Raw genomic sequence first — 19,970 nt, forward strand, 5'->3', positions numbered from 1 at the left:
AGTGTGGCTGTAGTGCACTGTTGTGGTTTGGTCTAGCTGTCGCAGTGTCCGCATGTAGCGCTTGCTGCTATTGTTATTCTGCATTCGTCTCTGCACGCAGACCAACTGTAGTACAAGGTGTTACCAGACGTCTGTGATAGTGTAGTGTTGTAGGAACTGTGACCGTGGTGTATTCGAACTCTGAAAAGGCGGAGATGATACTCACCTATGGCGAGTGTCGACGAAATGCAGCTGAAGCCTGCAGGATGTACGCAGAATGGTACCCGGACAGAGAGCATCCAACGTGCCGCACATTGCAAAACATCTACCGCCAACTGTATGCAACAGGTATGGTCGTAGCACGCAAACGGGTTCGTAACAGGCCCGTCACAGGAGAAGCGGGTGCAGTTGGTGTGTTAGCTGCTGTTGCCATGAACCCACACATGAGTACACGGGACATTGCGAGAGCCGGTGGACTGAGTCAAAGAAGTGTCATGCGCATACTGCATCGTCACCGCTTTCACCCGTTTCATGTGTCGCTACATCAGCAATTACATGGTGATGACTTTAATCATAGAGTGCAATTCTGTCAATGGGCATTAACAGAGAATGAGTTGCAGTTCTACCTGTTTACCGATGAAGCGGGTTTCACAAACCACGGGGCAGTGAATCTACGGAACGTGCATTACTGGTCCGTGGACAATCCTCGCTGGCTCAGACAGGTAGAGCGACAGCGACCGTGGACTGTAAATGTATGGTGCGGAATCATTGGCGATCACCTCATTCGTCCTCATTTCATTGCAGGGGCCCAAACAGCTGCAACATACATCGCGTTTCTACAGAATGATCTGCCAACGTTGCTCGAAAATGTCCCACTGGAAACGCGTCGACGTATGTGGTATCACCATGATGGTGCACGTGTACATTCCGCAATTAACACTAGGCTGACCCTTGACAGGATGTTCGACGGGCGTTTCATAGGACGTGGAGGACGCATAAATTGGCCAGCCAGTTCTCCTGATCTTACACCTCTGGACTTCTTTCTGTGGGGTACGTTAAAGGAGAATGTGTGCCGTGACGTGCCTACAACCCCTGAGGATATGAAACAACGTATTGTGGCAGCCTGCGGCGACATTACACCAAATGTACTGCGGCGTGTACGACATTCATTACACCAGAGATTGCAATTGTGTGCAGCAAATGATGGCCACCACATAGAACATCTATTGGCCTGACATGTCGGGACACACTCTATTCCACTCCGTAATCGAAAACGGAAACCACGTGTGTACGTGTACCTCACCCCTCATGGTACAGTACATGTGTGTCAGTGAAAAAGACCAATATAAAGGTGTTAGCATGTGGACGTAATGTGCTGTTCCAGTCTCTTCTGTACCTAAGGTCCATCACCGTTCCCTTTGGATCCCTACGTAATTCGGTGCTCTCCGATACACACGATCGAACAGCGGAGGAGTGGTACTCGAGCGTCAACTTTAGGTTACAATATCTCCGGATGTAATTAACATTTTACAATGCAACAAACGGCACTGATTACGTATTTGTTTATAAGTTCAGATGTGCTAACAAAACTAACGGGGTTCCATTTAAAAAAACGTAGGTTTGTGTTAAAAAACATACTTCCGTGCATTTTTTAATGGTTTGTATTAACCAATTACACTAGCCCCTCTCCTCACGTTCGGTCTGTGGAATCGATTCGTCAGTATTTGATGTGGTTTACGAAATATATCCAGTGGTAATGTTAGCTGACTCACCCTGTATTAAACCAAAGGTGACTGTGACAGCAACATCTGACAGACATGATGTAGTACACAAGCTCCCAGCAGGACTGGACACTGAATTTTATGCACAGGTTACAATCTGTTAAAAAGAGCCTAATGATTCTGTAAGCAGAATTTTCTGATGAGAAGATAGTGGTGGTACTAGTGGGAAATTGACGTTTCACCCCGCTTAATCTCTGGCGCAAAGTGACCTGCTGACCGCGGTACCGTTAATATTATAATATCGTGGGATTTTAATCGAATTCTGCTATTGAGTTGCACAATCAAATTGGGTAGCCTCTGACATCTGTTCAAATCCATAAAGTACGACCGTCTTGAGATTGGAGTGGGGCTGGGGGAGGGTGTTGCAGGCGGCCCATGATGATACTGACGGCGTCAGAACAGTTATGTTGTTTGTCTTGTTGAAGTTCAACGATGTGTTGCTCAATTCGTGTCGTCACCATCTTGAAAGCATTGTTGATTATCAAAACTTTCTGGCAGATTAGAATTATGTATCGGATCGGGATTTGAACCAGTGATCTTACCTACTGAGCTATCCAAGCACGACCCACGAACCGCCCTCAAAGCGCCATCTTCGCCAACAACTACCGTAAGAAGTTCAGAGTTGTTCTTCTGTTTGCTGGCGGCTATGGCCGAGCGGTTCTAGGCGCTTCAGTCCGGAACGGCGCGCCTGCTACGGTCGCAGGTTCGAATCCTGCCTCGGGCATGGATGTGTGTCATGTCCTTACGTTAGTTAGGTTTAAGTAGTCTAGGAGACTGATGACCTCAGACGTTAAGTCCCAAGTGCTCAGAGCCATTTGAACCATTTCTTCTTCTGTTTACCTTGCAGGACCAGCTCTCCCTAGCGTACCACTTGACATTTCCAGTAACCTGGACGTACCACGATAGACTGTTCACTTCTTAACTAACCCCGGGGTTGGGGGACGGGGACGGTAGGCGGAACATTATGCGACAGACTGCCGTAGGGGTGCAAGCTTTGTTCACATCACACGCCATGTAACGTAACACACAACAAAACGACGATAACAACGATGAACTCTTCACTGCCTAATGATTACTGCAGCGCCACCCATTGGCATACCGCATAAGTTGGCAGAAGTTGCAAAGAGGCACGAAAGCTTTCTAACAACCACAGACAATACCCGACTGTCGTATCGGCCGCCGCACAGCAGCCGTCAGCTCGGCGCGGCGTGCTACAACACGCGCGGCACACAGCGAGTACCGCTGGCGCCGCACACGATGTCAACAACCGGCGCAAGTGAATGCGTCGTCGCGGGGTTAACGGCAGCGTACACACCACTATTGATACGGATTACCTTGGCGGCGCTGCCCTTGCTACCAGAGTGAGCAACCGTATAAGGGCGCCATCTACCAACACTCTGATTGGCCGGACCTGCGGATTTAAGCGAGCTCTCTGAGCCCGTTTAACCAGTTCAATCTTCGCCGATGACTGTGTTACTACCCGGCTGCTGGATTCACGACGACCGAACCGTACTGTGGCCTCCCTGGCTGGAAACTTGCGACGCGTCGGTATCGACTGGTTGGCAGTGGTGGACTTGTATTCTCTACTAGTGACTCTGATTTCTCCTTGGCGCTACAGCCAGCGAAGTGTTGTGTAGTCGAACTTAAGTTTTGTTTTGAATGACAGAAGGTCAAATAAATTTGGTTATCACGGAATATTTGTTGTGTTATAGTGCGGACATAACACCGACAGAAAAATCGCCAACGTCGAAACATTCCCGGCCCCTGCCCCAGGCTGTGGCTAAGCCATTTCTCCGCAATATCCTCTCTCCCCAGATCACTAGTCCCGCAAGCTATGCACAACCGTTGTGAAGCTTGGAGAGTACGAGATAGGTACTGGAGGAAGTTGTGAGGCTGGTTATTGAATTACGTTTAGTTAGCTCAGTCTGTAGAGGATTCGCCTGCAAAAGGCAAAGGTTCTGGGTTCGATTCCAGAATCGGCACACAGTTTTAATATGCTAGTAAGTTTCAAATCAGCGCAGACTCCGCTGCAGAGTGACAATTCGTTCTGGATTGCTGATGATGTAGTGGCCACGATGCCGACATCAGGGTCGCCGAACTGGCAAAGGGAAACGATAATGGGGGCCCAAGACTAGGCAGGAGACGGCGGCTTGCAGACGTTCTCGGCTGTTACACGCTCATGCAATCAAGAAGTTTGATTTCGCACGCTCTGGCCGGCGTTGGCATTTCGAAGAGAAAAAAACTTGAGTGCTGTGCTATAAAGTGAAAGTCCTCGACGTAAAACAGTGGCAACATCGCTACTGCAGCAGAAGACCCCGTCACGCTGGCGACCTCGGCCTTCCTAAATGAATTCGAGGCGTAGGATTGGTGAGCGTGTGACTGTAACACGGCCGGAATCTCCATCTGCAAATGCCCCATGAGAGATAGAAAGCCCAGTATAAGAAAACTTGGTCTGAGAAAACGAACACGTAGGAGAGTATAGCACACCATCTCTTTCTCTGGCGCCAGGGCTGCAGTTAAGCTCCTGTGCTTTCTCTGTACGTAAATGTTTTTAGTGTCAGTCGTGCGTGTCTGAGAGTGTGGCGATTTGGTATGTCAGTCCAGTCTCATTGCACAGCAGAGCTTCAGTTCATTTAATGAGGTAATTTTGCTGTCAAAACCTCTGCTTTTATTTGTGTTTATCAGGAAGTGGAACTGTGCGCCCAATTCTCACGCACTTCAGCAAAAAATTTGTTTTGTAAATTGAAAAACAATACCCATTCCATATATCTAGTGATTATAATTAAACTGCAGCTACTCACAGGGGTCCAGTGTGGGGTATAGTTATCGTATGGCAGTGATACTTGGAAGATACGCTAATACTTTAATACGGTAGCGATCGACGCTGAACAAAAATTAGTTCCAACTGTGGCCACCAGGTGCATATCTGGCGCTGTATAGTGCTTGTATGACGACGTGACATCCAGGCTTTCATGTAACGAACCATAACGTGAGTGAACAGCACGGCGATCGAGAAGAGACACCGTGCGCTGTCAGTGAAACTGTTTTATGTGAACGGCAGCAGTTACAGTGCTGCGTTGGGAGAGTATCGCAGACTGAGAGGTTTGAGGAGAGGCCAGGTGCCATTAAATGCTTTAAAGAAGATGATAATGAAATTCTAGAACACACCTGAGTTAGGTATATCACCTGGGAGAGGAAGGCGTCCTATCCCCGTACAAGTTACTGACGAGGTCACTGTTGCCGTAACTGACCATGCAGCACGTGCCACGATAAGTGCTAGCGCTCATGCAGTGTGGTGAGAGTTGTCTATCCCATGGTCAATAGTGCTGAAAGTTTTGCGATCTATCTTACACCGGTACCCGTGCAAGATCCAGACGGTGCAGCAACTGAAACATCATGATTCGCAGCAACGTTCTGAAGTTAGTCTTCGGTTTCTGGCATGACATAATTCTGTGGAGAGACGAGGCGTATTTTACACTACAGGATTCATTGACTACTTTGGGGTGCGGTTGAAACGAATATTGGGTACGAATAGCCACTGTAGTCGCTGTATCTGATTGTGATGACGTATGGTTTGTGGGGCGCTCAACTGCGGGGTCATCAGCGCCCGTACAAAGTCCCAGTTTTGACATAGTCCAATTTTTACACAGTCCAATTAGCCGCTGTCTCGAATGATGATGATGGTGATGAAATGATGAGGACAATACAAACACCCAGTCCCCGAGCAGAGAAGATTTCCAACCCGGCTGGGAATCGAACCTGCGACCCCGTGATCCAGATGCAGCAACGCTAGCCACCAGACCACGAGCTGCGGACATACGTGAGTGTGTGGTGCGGGTTCACAAGCACCTTTACTCTCGGTCCATTATTCTTTGAAAAGAATACATCCAGAGGGCATGTCGGGTGTACCGTGACTTCTGCACGTTATCGAGACCTCCTTGTACAGCTTTGGAAGAGCGCAACAGTGTGGAAACAATTCTTTTCATGCAAGGTGGGCACTCATCATGTCGCTCGCCTTGTGAACGACCTGCTTAATGCAACCTTGCGCCATTGTGTTATCTTCAGAGGTACTCCAGATACATGAGCTGCAAACTCACCTAATCTGAAACCGTGTGACTTTTGGCTCCGGGGACGCCTCAAAGAACGTGTTTACCAGAGAGGCGTTCGGTCTCCACCTCATCTGAAGACAAATACACAGGAGCACGCTGCTCAGTTTTCACCGGAACTGCTGAGACCCATTGTTGATCACGTCGTTTTACGGATGCAGCATTTCGTCTACGTCTCCTGCGCTCATATTGACCAAATTGTGTACTTGGTGGTTAATAATAAAATCATTATTATGCATTTTTCTCTTGTTTGTCCTTTGTGTCCACGTCCCCTTCGTAATATTTTACATGGAAATATTTCCACAATACCTTACATGGAAACATTTCTACACGTTTTCCTTACATCCACAGCGCCAGATTTGCACCTGGTAGCCAAATTGGAACTAATTTTTTTTTCCATAGTAAATCGGTTCTGCATTAAAGCATTAGAATATCTATCAAGCTTCGCTAGCATATGATAAATAGAGCCCAGACTGGACCGCTGTGAGTAGATGCCTTTTAATTATAACCAGACGGTACAATGATTTCCAACAAGTAAGTAAAAATCACAACAGAAGGAACTTGGAGAAAAGTACTCCTGACGAATCTACTATATTCAGACTGGTTGTGTCCTCTGTGCGTCGTAAATTACTTAATGTTTGTTAGAAGGACGGCAGATAGTTTTATGAGAAGGAGAAGGATGGTGGTCTTGGTGAAATGGCGTCGAGGTTTTGTTTACTGGACAACTGCAGTGCAGGGTGGTTGATAGACTGGCAGCTGAGACGCAGGTTGAGGTGGAGGTGTGGCTATGTGGCTACATGTTGCTTGGTTGGTTGGCTGATTTGTGTGTGTGGGGGGGGGGGGGGGGGACCAAACAGCGAGGTCATCGGTCCCATCGAGTAGTTGGGGAAGGATGTGGAGGGAAGTCGGCCTTACCCTTTCGAAGGAACATCCCGCCATTTGCCTTAAGCGATTTAGGGAAATCACGGAAAACCTAAATCAGGATGGCCGGACGCGTGATTTAACCGTCGTCCTCCCGAATGCGAGTCCAGTGTGCTAACCACTGCGCCCCCTCTTTCGGTGTGGCCACATGTTCCTCCTTCAATTTGACTGTGCCAAAAGGATTTGGCCACACAGCATGCAGGCCGAGGTCTGGCCTGTCGCTCGGCTTTGCTCGATTCTTCTCGGAACTGCCCGGCACAGCTCGACATTTCATTTGGTACTGCGGTGCGACGTCTTTGGTCGGCACAACTCCCTGAGTTCGGCAAAATAATCGCCATTTGTTCGTAGTGCGAAGGGCGTTCACAGATCCAGCGGCAGTTTGCACAAAGGAGGCTGCGTAGCGATCTATAGTCACAATCCTTTAACATGAATGGGAATGACAGAAGATTCGGATGAGAATTCTCAATTCGCATAAGCGACGGGTACTGCGTATTTGCAATGAAACAACATTACAGTACCATACAGAAAGAATTTAAGGATTTAGTTGACATCGGAAGAGCAAACAATTACAACAATCGACAGACAGGAATCATTTCTCTGTATATCAAGAAGCGCTTTATACTAAATTTGCAGACATGGAGCACGTGAAGAAATTAATGCTGCGAATAGTGAAACTTCTTATGTTGCATCCATTATTCTATTTTCAGTTGCAATAGTTTTCAATGGAAGCGAAGGAAGAGTATGGAGACTTGGCATTTCACTGCAGAGCACGTTGATCATGTAAAGAGGGATGCCTGGAACGACTTTTCGATTTAAAACTTACTATTGTTGAATTTATCAAAGAAAAATGAGTGCAGGAACGAAACTTAGAAGATCCGGAATGGACTGCAGACTTCACATTTTAGGTGTACTTGACTACACACTGCCTACAGTAAGAGATTGCAAGGTAAATTCTTTCTGATTTGATGGGGATGTGTTTAAAAGGAAAATCATCTTGTAGAAGGGACACTATGACAAAGACAGGCCAGTTCCATAAGATCACTGGCGTTAAAGACAACACAAAGTCTGAAGAATTCATTGTGGCCTTGAGAGAATTACGATAGTTTTATGAAGGTTTTGAGGACACTGTAAATCCTACATCTCTTTCCAGCCTGTTTTCAAGACCGTTTGCATTTAAGTTGAAAGCGGCCCTGTGCATGTGCAGATGTAACTGACTGACATAGAAGGTAACCCCCAATTTTAATGACAGATCTTTTTACATTAAAACTGTCTAGGACGTCTACATTGCTATCTTCAAGCAGAATTTCCAAGGCTCCATAATGAGGTTGCAAAAGTGCTACAATATTTCGACCAACATACTTGTGTGAAAGACTTTTTTTTTATTATGAAACCAAGTATGTCAGTTTATGTGGCGAATTGAGTGTGAAACTCTGTGAAATTTTCTGCGTCTGTCTGTATGCTGACACTTTGTATCAGACAAATATTACATTATGTCTTCAGCGCGCCCAAATAATTAAATAATACTGAAAATTTGTTTTCTCTGTGATGTGTGTTGTAGAGAAATGTGAAATATAAAAGCAAGTCGTATCCAGTGCGACGGCTCTCCCACTTAAATGCGGCGCGTTTGCAGTTTTTCCCTCTCCTCCCTACTCGCACTCAGGCAGCTTGGCATGGTGGAGGGGGGAGGGGGGGGACATATGTGCAGCGATGCTGAGACCTTAGGCACTCATGCCTGGCCAGGGCATGACCCACGAAGCAAAATGTTGTCTGCATCTCGTTATAAGCATGCAAACTAAGTTTGGAATAAATTTAATATTAGAGATGTAAGTGAATACCACGATTTGTATATAAAAGCTGATGTTCTATTATTGACAACTGCATCTGAAAATTTAGAGCCTGCAGGGCATGGCACTGCACCAGGCCTATCATGGCATCTGCTTCTTTGTACTCTAAGATTCAGGCAGAATGAATAGTTGCAAAAGTACATGGATTTGAACATAAAGAAGCAAATGAGTTTTAAAAGGTTTTGTAAGTTAATGAATAACAGTGTATTTTGTAACACTATCAGAAATGTAGCTAATTGTGTGAATGTACAATTAGCCTCTTTTGGTAAAAAAAAAGTAATAAACCATTAGACAGCCCAGACTATAAATGTAGAACAGCAATAAATGAAACCAAAGAGTGATACAGAAAATCCGCCTGAAATTAAATTCAATAAACTAATCTACATTGGTATGAGTACAGGGTGTTTCAAAAAGAATATATGTATTTCGAATGCTTATATTTATTTAACTTTGAGACATACGAATATCAAACTTTACACACATATTTACGAACTTCTCAAGTTCAGATTACAGGTGTTCAATATGTCCTCCACCGGCGACACGAACAATATCAAATTCCATATTCGGGCAAGCATGTCCTTCGCCACTGATGATGTGGCACTACGGATCCGGTTCTTCTACTCTTCCAGGTTCTGTGGGAGTGGTGGTACATAAACGTTTTCTTTAACGATACCCCACAGGAAGAAGCCAGAGGGTGTCAAATCCGGTGACTGTGGAGGCCAGCTGAGACATGCTAAGTGGCCAGCTCCTTGACAACCAATCCAACGGTTCGGTAGAGTTTCATTCAGATAGTCAGGCAGTTGGTGACTCCAGTAAGGGTGTGCCCCGTCTTGTTGAAAAATGAAGTTATCTTCGTGCAGCCTCGGAAACAACCAGTTTTGTAACACAGCGAGATACTGCTGAACGTTAACCGTGTTTCCATCAAAGAAGAGTGGGCCGTAAACAGATGATCGGCATATCGCACACAGCACATTGACTTTGGGCGAAAGTCGTACGTGTTCAGTGGCTGCATGTGGGTTCTATAGGCCCCAAATTCGAACATTGTGTTTGCTTACCTGATTACTAATGCGGAAAGTCGCTTCATCATTGAACACGATGCGTTGTGCGAAAGTGTTATCATTGTCAATAGCATCAAGAATCCCGTTACAAAATGTCACACGTTTGCGTTTGTCATCAGGACGTAGAACTTGTAATAGCTGTAACTTGTACGGCTTCATAACCAACTGACGTCTCAAAACACGCCAAATTGTTGTTGTAGGCAGTTCAAAAATGGTTCAAATGGCTCTAATTACTATGGGACTTAACATCTGAGGTCATCAGTCCCCTAGATTTAGAACTACTTAAACCTAACTAACCTAAGGACATCGCGCACATCCATGCCCGAGACAGCATTCGAACCTGCGACCTTAGCAGCAGCGCGGTTCCGGACTGAAGCGCCTAGAACCGCTCAGTCACAGTGGCTGGCTTATAGGCAGTTGTAACTCCCGACTGGCACAACGAGTTGATTTTCAAGGACTACGTGCAACATTTTCTTCAGGAACACTAGGGCGGCCAGAAACTGTCGATACCATCTGCGAATGTTCCACCCATTCGCAGGATCGATTTGGAACCTCATCCTGAATAGTCTTTGCGCTGTAATCACGGAATTGCACTTCGCAAACTCGAGAACACAAAATGATTTCTGCTGCGGAGTAGCCATTTTTAACATATGACAGTTACCAAGCAAAACAGATGACAACTGACATGTAGTGGCTATTAATATAAACTAGACTATGTATTCGTTCCTCCAAAACCCGAGCCGAGGCGCAGAGATCGATGGTTTGGACAAAATAATACTTTATAATACGTATATTCTTTTTGAAACACCCTGTATATTGGACATGTGAAAAAAAAATTACGTACAGCTTCCACTACAATGTAATGAAACAAAATACGGCCCAAAGATAGGGCAATGTCATCAAGATACTGATAGGCATAAATACAATATCAACATTAATGGGGTACTGTGTAAATGAGGATATGAACAATATGCTTGAACACTTTGATACAACTGGTCATCCTTGTAATAATATGTACAGTATATTACAAGGATGTAGAGGTTTATCTCACTGGGGGTAAGATAGATACTGCCTACAGGAAAATTAAAGAGACCTTTGGAGAAAAGAGAACCACTTGAATGAATATCAAGAGCTCAGATGAAAACCCAGTTCTAAGCAAAGAAAGGGAAAGCAGAAAGGTGGAAGGAGTATGTAGAGGGTCTATATAAGGGCGTTGTACTTGAGGACAATATTATGGAAATGGAAGAGGATGTAAATGAAGATGAAATGGGAGATATGATGCAGCGTGAAGAGTTTGATAGACCACTGAAAGACCTAAGTGGAAACAAGGCCCCGGGAGTAGACAACATTCCATTAGAACTACTGACAGCCTTGGGAGAGACAGTCCCGACAAAACTCTACCATCTGGTGAGCAAAATGTATGAGACAGGCGAAATACCCGCAGACTTCAAGAAGAATGTAATAATTCGAATCCCAAAGAAAGCAGGTGTTGACAGATGTGAAAATTACCGAACTATCCGTTTAATAAGTCACAGCTGTAAAATACTAAAGCGAATTCTTTACAGGCGAATGGAAAAACTGGTAGAAGCAGACCTCGGGGAAGATCAGTTTGGATTCCGCAGAAATATTGGAACACGTGAGGCAATACTGACGCTACGACTTATCTTAGAAGATAGATTAAGGAAAGGCAAACCTACGTTTCCATCATTTGTAGACTTGGAGAAAGCTTTTGACAATGTTGATTGGAATACTCCCTTTCAAATTCTGAAGGTGGCAGGGGTAAAATACAGGGAACGAAAGGCAATTTGCAATTTGTACAGAAACCAGATGGCAGTTATAAGAATCGAGGGGCATGAAACGGAAGCAGTGGTTGGGAAGGGAGTGAGACAGGGTTGTAGCCTCTCCCAGATTGTATTCAATCTATATATTGAGCAAGCAGTAAAGGAAACAAAAAAAAAAATCGGAGTAAGAATTAAAATCCATGGAGAAGAAATAAAAACTTTGAGGTTTGCTGATGACATTGTCATTCTGTCAGAGACAGCAAAGGACTTGAAAGAGCAGTTGAACGGAATGGACAGTGTCTTGAAAGGAGTATATAAGATGAACATCAAAAAAAGCAAAACAGGTATAATGGAATGTAATTGAATTAAGTGGGGTGATGCTGAGGGAATTAGATTAGGAAATGAGGCTCTTAAAGTAGTAAAGGAGTTTTGCTATTTGGGGAGCAAAATAACTGATGATGGTCGAAGTAGAGAGGATATAAAATGTAGACTGGCAATGGCAAGGAAAGTGTTTCTGAAGAAGAGAAATTTGTTAACATCGAGTATAGATTTAAGTGTCAGGAAGTGGTTTCTGAAAGTATTTGTATGGATTGTAGCCATGTATGGAAGTGAAACATGGACGATAAATATTTAGGACAAGAACAGTATAGAAGCTTTCGAAATGTGGCGCTACAGAAGAATGCTGAAGATTAGGTGGGTAGATCACATAACTAATGAGGAGGTATTGAATGGAGTTGGGGAGAAGAGAAATTTGTGGCACAACTTGACTAGAAGAAGGGATCGATTGGTAGGACATCAAGGGATCACCAATTTAGTATTGGAGGGCAGCGTGGAGGGTAAAAATCGTAGAGGGAGACCAAGAGATGAATACTCTAAGCAGATTCAGAAGGATGTAGGTTGCAGTAGGTACTGGGAGATGAAGAAGCTTGCACAGGATAGAGTAGCAGGAAGAGCTGCATCAAACCAGTCTCAGAACTGATCACAACAACAATATATTACAAGCGAATAAAAAGATGTAAGATGAAGAACGAGTTCAATGGAACAGTAATGAGTGATTGCATTGGGTTTAGGGCTATGATGTATTCAAATCGAATTGTAAATTATAAACCTAGAATATCGAAAGGCGTTAAAATGTTGCAGAGAAGAATAAGATCACTTATTTCTTCAATAGCAGTGAATTACATGGAACACTGAATTAAATTAGAAGTTCTAAGCATGAAATATGCACAGTAGAACTAAATACAATGGCATTAAATGCACATGGCAACAGGTGGACTCTTACGTAAGATTGAATAAATACATTCCACTAGGGTATTATATTTTTCTGTGATTATTTTAGGTATGCTAGATATATTAGATTCAACTTTAACAGCATGAATAGGAGAGCAATTAATTATTTTAATATCATCAATATGTTAATGTATTTTATTCATCTTTATCATCAATAAGTTAACGTATTTTATTCATCAGCATCAATACATTAGTTAGCCTCCTCCTGTTAGGGCTAGAATTAATTATTTGAACATTATTAACATGGCTAACAATTATATTGATCTTTGAACATTACCGTCAGCATGCTAAGTATGTAGGTACATCATTCGTCAGATGTCCATAAAAGAGACAATGCATTGTGCAAAGAAGTCATTTATACTTGAAAAATGTACCACAAGGGGTTAAACTGAAAGTGGCATTTATTCTCAGGTGCCTTTGAACTGCGAAGTATACACCTTCATATACAGTACTGGCCATTAAAATTGCTACACCAAGAGGAAATGCAGATGATAAACGGGTATTCATTGGACAAATAAACTACAACTGACATGTGATTACATTTTCACGCAATTTGGGTGCATAGATCCCGAGTAATCAGTACCCAGAACAACCACCTCTGACCGTAATAACGGCCTTGATACTCCTGGGCATTGAGTCAAACAGACCTTTGATGGCGTGTACAGGTACAGCTGCCCATGCAGTTTCAACACGATACCACGGTTCAGCAAGAGTAGTGACTGGCCACCATTGACCAGACGTTTTCAATTGGTGAGAGATCTGGAGAATGTGCTGGCCAGGGCAGCAGTCGAACATTTTCTGTATCCAGAAAGGCCCGTACAGGACCTGCAACACGCGGACGTGCATTATCCTGCTGAAATGTAGGGTTTCGCAGGAATCGAATGAAGGGTAGAGCCACGGGTCGTAGCACATCTGAAACGTAACGTCCACTGTTCAAAGTGCCGTCAGTGCGAACAAGAGGTGACCGAGACGTGTAACCAATGGCACCCCATACCATCACGCCGGGTGATACGCCAGTATGGTGATGACGAATACACGCCTCCAATGTGCGTTCACCGCGATGTCGCCAAACACGGATGCGGCCATCATGATGCTGTAAACAGAACCTGGATTCATCCGAAAAAATGACGTTTTGCCATTCGTGCACCCAGGTTCGTCGTTGAGTACACCATCGCAGGCGCTCCTGCCTGTGATGCAGCGTCAAGGGTAACCGCAGTCATGGTCTCCGAGCTGATAGTCCATGCTGCTGCAAACGTCGTCGAACCGTTCGTGCAGATGGTTGTTGTCTTGCAAACGTCCCCATCTGTTGACATAGGGATCGAGACGTGGCTGCACGATCCGTTACAGCCATGCGGATAAGATGCCTGTCATCTCGACTGCTAGTGATAACGAGGCCGTTGGGATCCAGCACGGCGTTCCGTATTACCCTCCTGAACCCACCGATTCCATATTCTAGTAACAGTCATCGGATCTCGACCAAAGCGAGCAGTAATGTCGCGATACGATAAACCGCAATCGCGATAGGCCACAATCCGACCTTTATTAAAGTCAGAAACGTGATGGTACGCATTTCTCCTCCTTACACGAGGCATCACAACAACGTTTCACCAGGCAACGCCGGTCAAATGCTGTTTGTGTATGAGAAATCGATTGGAAACTTTCCTCGTGTCAGCATGTTGTAGGTGTTGCTACCGGCGTCAACTTTGTGTGAATGGTCTGAAAAGCTAATCATTTGCATATCACAGCATCTTCTTGCTGTCGGTTAAATTTCGCGTCTGTAGCACGTCATCTTCGTGGTGTAGCAATTTTAATGGCCAGTAGTGTATTTCGATGATTAAGTCCTAAGTAAGGTCTAAAATCGTTTTGAAAATGGCTCAGTTGGTACACTGGGATAGTAAATACAATACCCATCTGTTCTTGTATATGCGACTGCAGACTTTCTCTTATTCCAGAGATAAAATCTTCTCAGATGACCAGCTGATTGGTGCCGACGTCTAGTCGCAACGATTCAGTGCGCTTCATACCCATCGTCTTCAAGTGATGCGAAGACGATGGGTACGAAATTCATTGAAAATTTACAAATAGACGTCGATACCAATAGGCTCGTCACGCGAGTAGATTTTATCGCATCTTCTTCTGTTGTCAGTGGCTAAAAAGTGACAATAGGGCCGTACTCAGTAATCGCATAATGGGTGTGGGCCTGCTGCGCGGCTGTACATTGCCAGTTCTCGTAAGTTCAGCCCCCCCTCCCCCTCCTCTCTCGTTTTCTCTAGGGACATTCGATAGGGGGATTAATTTAACACTAGGTACAAATGTAATCTGGAAAGAAACCATCATAGAAACAAACAGTGAAGACTGCATTTGCAGTGTTAATTTCTGCTGCGGTATATCATTGCTCTGCGAATTGCTGAATTCGGGAGCAACATGTGGTACAGATGCGTTTTGCAGTCGCCCACTCAGGATCTGACGTTGCGATGCATACTGGTTCGCGGGAGATATTTTTGTTTCACTCACATCCTCCTACACCCCACAGTCGCCGAGACTGTTAACGTCTGTGTGAGAAATGGTGCTCGAGTCGGAGGTAAGTGGTTCGATTACTGAAGATGGAAGAAATTGTCATCGCTAGTACTCGGTCGCCAAGGGAAGGAGAGCAGGCCACCAGGCTTGGCGCCAATGCCTCGAGTTTATTTCCAAACCTCTCTGTAGTGTCTCCTGGAGTCAAGGGATGTTACACTGTTAATGGTGACCTGGCTGCTGGATGGAAACGCTGAGCTCAGCATTGCCCTCGGTGCTGTTCGAGAGTAGACCCACAAGCACTCAGTACAGTGGTCCACGTAACACAGATACGTGACTGATGGTTTGTAACAGGTCTGAGGAAGCTAACGGCAAACCTCCAGTGGGGTCCAAATCAACTTATATGCTCTGAAAATCACTGTGAAGTACACGGCAGAGAGTACTTGCATTGTAGCACATATTTGGGTTTCTTACCGTTCCTATCGCGTCTAAAGCGCGGGAAAAGTCACTGCCCAAATGCCTCTGTTCGTGCTGTAATTAGTCTAATCTGTTCTTCACAGTCTGTATGGGATCGACACGTGGGGATAAAGAATATGTCCAGGGTCTTCACCTAATACTGGATATCAAAGCTTTGTAAGTAGGCTCTCGTGGGATAACTGGCGTTCGTCTTCCCAAGCGTCTATCAGACCAGGTTTTTCAACATACCCTTGACACTCTGCTGTAAGTCAAACATATGTGTGACCATTCCAGCCGTCTTTCTTTGTAAGCGTTCAGTGTCGCCTGTTACCCTTACCCGGTATGGGCCGCACACAATTCAGCAGTATTGTAAGTCAGGATGCATAAGTAATTTCTAACCACTCGTCTTTTTAGAGTGACTGCAATTTTCTACTAAACTACCAGTCAACAGAATCTGCCACCTGTGTTACCTCCAACTAAGTCTATGTGACGTTTCCAGTTAATATCTTGAATACAACTGTGACTCATTGATGTTGTAATCATAGGGTACTAGTATTCCGTGTTTTCTGAAGTGTACAATTTAACATTTCTGAACAATTAAGCAAGTTGCCATCTTTGAACCACTTTGATACGCTATCAGGATCGGACTGTACAATTGGGCAGCTTTTTCTTCTTGTACTTCAATCACAATAATTGTATCATATGCAGAACGACTGAAGTTACTATTAATATGACTTGCCAATTCATTAATATACAACATGAACAACACGAGTTCCTACACACTTCCCCGAGGTTACTTCTACATCTCCCGATGACTCTGTATCCAAGATAACATACTGCATCCTCCCTACCAATAAATCATTAGTCTAGTAACAAACTTTGTTTGAGACCGAATATAATCTTACTTTTGTAAGTAATCGTCGTCGTGGTACCGAGTCAGATGCTTTTAGAAATTCAAGAACTGAGATAAGCGCAAGTTGGCTTACCAATCATTGATATTTTCAGAATTCATGCTGATCTACATGGAGGAGCTCATTCTGTTGGAGATACCTCATTATTGCTAACTTCACAAAACGAAAACACATAGTATCCTATGACCACAATATCAATGAGTCACAACTGGAATCGGCTAACTTCTACAAATACCTGGATGTAACACGTTGTAGCGATATGAAATGGAATAATCACATATGCTCAGTCGTGGGTAAAGCGGATGGCAGACTTCGGATTATTCCTAGAATACTGCGAAAATGTAATCAGTCTACAAAGGAGATTGCTTAGAAATCACTCGTGAAATCGAGTCTGGAATATTGCTCAAGTTTGCGGGACCCATGCCAAATAGGACTAAAGGGGATATTGAACGTGTACGGAGAGGGGCAGCACAAATACACTCCTGGAAATTGAAATAAGAACACCGTGAATTCATTGTCCCAGGAAGGGGAAACTTTATTGACACATTCCTGGGGTCAGATACATCACATGATCACACTGACAGAACCACAGGCACATAGACACAGGCAACAGAGCATGCACAATGTCGGCACTAGTACAGTGTATGTCCACCTTTCGCAGCAATGCAGGCTGCTATTCTCCCATGGAGACGATCGTAGAGATGCTGGATGTAGTCCTGTGGAACGGCTTGCCTTGCCATTTCCACCTGGCGCCTCAGTTGGACCAGCGTTCGTGCTGGACGTGCAGACCGCGTGAGACGACGCTTCATCCAGTCCCAAACATGCTCAATGGGGGACAGATCCGGAGATCTTGCTGGCCAGGGTACTTGACTTACACCTTCTAGAGCACGTTGGGTGGCACGGGATACATGCGGACGTGCATTGTCCTGTTGGAACAGCAAGTTCCCTTGCCGGTCTAGGAATGGTAGAACGATGGGTTCGATGACGGTTTGGATGTACCGTGCACTATTCAGTGTCCCCTCGACGATCACCAGTGGTGTACGGCCAGTGTAGGAGATCGCTCCCCACACCATGATGCCGGGTGTTGGCCCTGTGTGCCTCGGTCGTATGCAGTCCTGATTGTGGCGCTCACCTGCACGGCGCCAAACACGCATACGACCATCATTGGCACCAAGGCAGAAGCGACTCTCATCGCTGAAGACGACACGTCTCCATTCGTCCCTCCATTCACGCCTGTCGCGACACCACTGGAGGCGGGCTGCACGATGTTGGGGCGTGAGCGGAAGACGGCCTAACGGTGTGCGGGACCGTAGCCCAGCTTCATGGAGACGGTTGCGAATGGTCCTCGCCGATACCCCAGGAGCAACAGTGTCCCTAATTTGCTGGGAAGTGGCGGTGCGGTCCCTACGGCACTGCGTAGGATCCTACGGTCTTGGCGTGCATTCGTGCGTCGCTGCGGTCCGGTCCCAGGTCGACGGGCACGTGCACCTTCCGCCGACCACTGGCGACAACATCGATGTACTGTGGAGACCTCACGCCCCACGTGTTGAGCAATTCGGCGGTACGTCCACCCGGCCTCCCGCATGCCCACTATACGCCCTCGCTCAAAGTCCGTCAACTGCACATACGGTTCACGTCCACGCTGTCGCGGCATGCTACCAGTGTTAAAGACTGCGATGGAGCTCCGTATGCCACGGCAAACTGGCTGACACTGACGGCGGCGGTGCACAAATGCTGCGCAGCTAGCGCCATTCGACGGCCAACACCGCGGTTCCTGGTGTGTCCGCTGTGCCGTGCGTGTGATCATTGCTTGTACAGCCCTCTCGCAGTGTCCGGAGCAAGTATGGTGGGTCTGACACACCGGTGTCAATGTGTTCTTTTTTCCATTTCCAGGAGTGTAGTCACAGGTCTGTTTGACACGTGGAAGAGTGTCACAGATATCCCGAAGAAACTGAGGTGTGAGGTTCTTGTAGACAGACGTAAACTATCCCGAGAAAGCCTACGAGTACTTACAGAGTTTCAGAGAAGAAGCTGGAAGATGTAGCAAAATATTGCAAATAAAATATTTTTCATTTTCACTATGATTTTCGTCTCGTGACGAATTTGACCTCGAAAAAAAAGGCCCTCGTAATAAAATTCAAGATCATTTAATTGCTGCCTCAGGTAGGTTTATTCTTATTCGTTTCTGCAGCGTCTATTTATCACACTCAAACTAGCGTAAATGGTAGAGCCTTTACAAAGCACCTCTTCCTCTTCGAGCGCTAATAACGCTCCTTCTCGGTGTGAGACTGGCTTAGACTTTTTGACTTCCTCTGCAACTCCTTGAGTTGGGGATGGAACCTGCCAGAATGAAAAGCAGAAAGTGGTATTGGCTATATACGAGGTATAGTTTGAGAAATGATTTGCCCTCTGGTATTACGGGTAATTCTAAAATATTTCTGTTTGTTGATGATTCTAGCTTGGTAGTAAAGGATGTAGTGTGCAACATTAGCTCTCTTTCAAATAGTACAGTTCGTGACATACGTTCATGGCTTGTAGAAAATAAAGTAACGCTAAATCACAGCAAGACTCAGTTTGACAGTTTCTAACACCCATTCCAACAAAACCCGACGATTTAATTTCACAGAATGGGCGTATGATTAGTGAAAGTGAACAGTTCAAATTTCCAGGTGTACAGGTAGATAGTAAACTGTCGTGGAAAGCCCACATTTAGGGCCTTGTTCAAATACTTAATGCTGCCATTTTTACTATTCGAGCGGTATCTAAAGTAAGTGATTGTTCGACACGAAAAGTAGTCTACTTTGCTTATTTTCATTCGCTTATGTCGCGCGGTTTTATATTTTGGGCAAACTCTTCCCATTCTCAAAGGATATTTTTGGCTCAGAAACGGGCAGTTCGGGCAATAAGTGGTGTAAGTTCACCAACCTCTTGTCGACTCCTGTTCACTAGTCCGGGTACTCTGACATTGGCCTCTCAATATATATATTCTTTACTGTCGTTTCATGTTAACAATATCAACTTATTCCTAAGAACTAGCAGCTTTCACTCAGTCAATACTAGGCAGAAATCCAGTCTACAAAATGTTCAAATGGGTGTGATATCTTATGGGACTTAACTGCTAAGGTCATCAGTCCCTAAGCTTACACACTTCTTAACCTAAATTATCCTAAGGACAAACACACACACACACACACACACACACCCATGCCCGAGGGAGTACTCGATCCTCCGCCGGGACCAGCTGCACAGCCCATGACTGCAGCGCCTAAGACCGCTCGGCTAATCCCGCGCGGCTCCAATGTACATTTGGATCACAAATCCTTGACTCT

The 19,970-nt window shown here is 45.2% G+C and overlaps 1 protein-coding gene across 1 annotated transcript in view; it reads right to left on the reverse strand.

The window, feature by feature from the left end:
- LOC124623087 overlaps positions 1 to 19,970 on the reverse strand; it is a 398,296-nt gene that overhangs the window by 135,875 nt on the left and 242,451 nt on the right. The gene's annotated exons all lie outside the window — the stretch shown is intronic.

This window comes from Schistocerca americana, chromosome 7, assembly GCF_021461395.2.
Source record: "Schistocerca americana isolate TAMUIC-IGC-003095 chromosome 7, iqSchAmer2.1, whole genome shotgun sequence".
NCBI classification, from domain to species: Eukaryota; Metazoa; Arthropoda; class Insecta; order Orthoptera; family Acrididae; genus Schistocerca; species Schistocerca americana.